Genomic DNA, 3100 nt, shown 5'->3' on the forward strand with positions numbered 1-3100 from the left:
CTAATCCTTCCATTATTCACTAGGGTCTTATGGTTGGGGAGTCACTTCTCCATCCTGGATGTGACTAGCACTTTGATTATAAACATCATTTCTAGACAGAGGGCTTGTCTCCAGGTAAAGGAGTGCCACGTGTCACCTGGAGGGCAGCAGAGAATGCATTCCCGCATGTGTATGCAAACACTGGTGTGTCTGAATGAGTGTGTGCATGTGTGTGCACTGCAGACACCCACGCTGGCCTTGCCCAGGCCACCCACAGGTAGCTCCCTGTGGAGCTGGCTGAACTCTGCCCGTCAGTGTGGGTTGGTCAGGATGTCTGTGGCTTCCTGGATCCCCATGAGGAATGAATGGGGCCCAGGAGCCAAGGAGGGGGAGCCTGTCACTGCCCAGCACCTGGCCTGGGGTGGGCAGGGCTTGGGAGCTCAAGGGTGGTCCGGGGCCCGGCCCAGGGCAGGGAGGGCCCAGTGCTGCAGGGACAAGGCAGAGAGACCCCCGAGGTGGGCCCCCTCCCTTCGTGCTCCTGACCCGTCGGCTGTCACCTCACCTGTGGACTCCTTTCCCCCACAGGGAAAATACATCCAGCTCTGTTCACAAGGAAACCCTTGAAGCAACGTGGCAACGAGCCACGAAGTCTGAGACTCTGAAGCTGCCACGCAAGTCGAGGTGCTTATATTCCACCTACAGTCACAAGTGAGCGTCTGGGCGCCCACCTGCGTATACGGGGCTCTAGGAGGAGCTGGGCCAGCAGGAACTGGGACCGCCCCAGGACTCGTGGAGGGGTGGGCGGGTGAGCACGCAGTTGTTGCCCGGCAGGTGTCCAGGGAGGCCTGAGCTTCGCCCCAGGCCCAGCAGGAGCTGCAACCCCTGCGGGACTCCCTCCGTGGAGCTGCATTCTCCTCCCAGGGTGTGCTGCCTGACCCTCCCCCGCCACCGCCCCGACCCTGTGCTGGGAGCCCAGCTCCCTATACTCATGGGGCCCAGGGTCCTGGCTGCTGGTCCTTCAGTGCTCCAGGGCCCCAGGTGACAAGAGCAGCTTTGTGGAACGTTTGACTGGCAGGCCGTCGTGGGCTGCGACACCCAAATAAAGTGACCCTCAGTGGCTGCTGCCTCTGTGTTGCAGCCTCTGGCTGAGGTGCCGGGCCCTGCCCTCGGTGCGGTGCTGCAGAGGCCAGTGTCCAGGTGGGGCTGCAGGGCCCCCAGGGGGCAAAGGTGGGTCTGGAAGCTTTACTCAGGGATCCCACGGGACTGCCTGGGGAAGGGCAGGGTGGCTGGGTGAGGGTCCGTGCTCCGGTGAGAGAAGCCAGGTGTGGCAGGGCTCTCTCTGTGGTGCTGGGGGCTGACTGGACCATCAGGATGTCCCGCCAGGCTCGACCTCAGGAGACGCTGGTCCCCATGCTCTGACCTCCTGGGCATCTCTGAGACTACTTGGCAGGAACTGGTAACGGGAACCTTCCTGGGCCATGTGTCTGGATGTGTGTGTACAGAGTGGGGGCGGTGAGGGTGGACAGCAGGGGGACCCCGGTCGGGGGCAGGACATGCACTCTGCAGCCGTGGGCCACACCGCCAGGCGCGATCTGTGTCTGAGCCCCTCCTGACCTCCCAACCAACCACGGCCTGCTGGCACGGCCCAAGGCACACCCTTGCAGCCAGGCTGAGCACAGCGGGATCACTGCAGCCACACGCAGTCTCCAGCCTTTTATTCATACGAGGACTCAAAGAACACACGTCACCTGCTGACGCCGTGCAGCGCAAGGAAACAGCAGGCCTGGCCGCTGCCTGGCCAGTGACTGTGGCAGGGCCGCCCCTTCCAGAGATGCAGGTAGGGCAGGGCCAGAGTGCAGACCGCTCTGGGGCCGTCCATGTGTAGCTCAAGGGTGGGTGGTCACTGCCCCAGAGCCCCTGAGAGTTCAGCTAGCCCTCACTCGCAGGGAAGGAGGCCCCAGGCCCAGCCCCCTGCCCAGGCACGACAGGGTTACGATGGGGTGGGTGTGCCTGTGAGGCTGGGCTGCTGGCGCAGTGCAGGACCCCACACATCCCAGAAGCCCTAACCAGTGGCCAGGGGACCCCCAGCCCCGTGAGGAAAAGCAAAGCAGCGCGAAGCAGCCTTCTCGGCCCGGGGGCTGGTTAGGACCACTTTCCCTGGCCATGGTGGCTCAACAACCGCCAGACCCTCAAGGATCACCCTCCCTTGCCCGGCTCCCTCTCTTGCCAGCCCCTCCCCAGGCCCTGCAGACAGGAGGGTGGGCCCACAGGTGTACGGAGGGGCGTGGACAGCCTGAGTGAGTGGGGGTGTGCCCAGACCCCAGTGCCACGGACGGCCGCCCGGGACCTTCAAAAGCATTTCGGGAGGAGCTGAGAAAGCAGCTCTCGGTGAGAGGACGGGAAGCGCTTTTAGAGTGTACACGTCTGGAGAAGCCCTTAACTGTCAGAGCTCCCCGGGCCCCGCAGCTGGCGGGGTCAGGGAAGGGATGTCCCTCCGGCCTGCAGAGCCGGGTCTCGCTGGCCCTGAGCTAAAGTTTCACCAGCCACCCAGCATCCCTGTGGCCAGGTGACAGCCAGGGGTCACCTGCAGCCCTGGCCTGTGTCGCCCTGAGCTGGGACTGGCCCTGGGTCTGGGCGGAGACGGGCCAGGACAACGGCAGGTGGCGCGCCTGCACAGCCCAAAGTCCCCGTGTGGGCCGCGGGCCCACGTGGATGGTCAGGAGCCGCGGCCCAGCCCTGCACAGACGCAGCTGAGAGGTGGCTGGGGGGGGCGGGTGGTGGTCAAGGTTCATGCGTGATCTCAAAGGTCCCGTTAGACCCTGGACGGCGGGAACCCCGACGCCCTCTCGGATTCTTGGGCACTGGGGGTGGGCCTGGCTTTCAGACACCTGGAGCCCCCGGTGCTCGGCGGGGCAGGCGGGAGAGGAAGGCACGGCTCGCGCTCCGGCGGGACACTGCTCGGGCCGCCTCCTTGCAGGCCCTGGTGCTGCCGTGATGGCGCAAGAGCTGGGGCGAGAGACGGCACTGGCATCCCCGAGGTCCCTGAAATGCATGGCTTTTGGGGATGCTGTTCCCTGCTGACCTGAGGACCTCATACAAAACTAAAAGCCAGGGTGGCTGG

The sequence above is a fragment of the Hyperoodon ampullatus genome (assembly GCF_949752795.1).
Source record: "Hyperoodon ampullatus genome assembly, chromosome: 8".
Lineage (NCBI taxonomy): Eukaryota > Metazoa > Chordata > Mammalia > Artiodactyla > Ziphiidae > Hyperoodon > Hyperoodon ampullatus.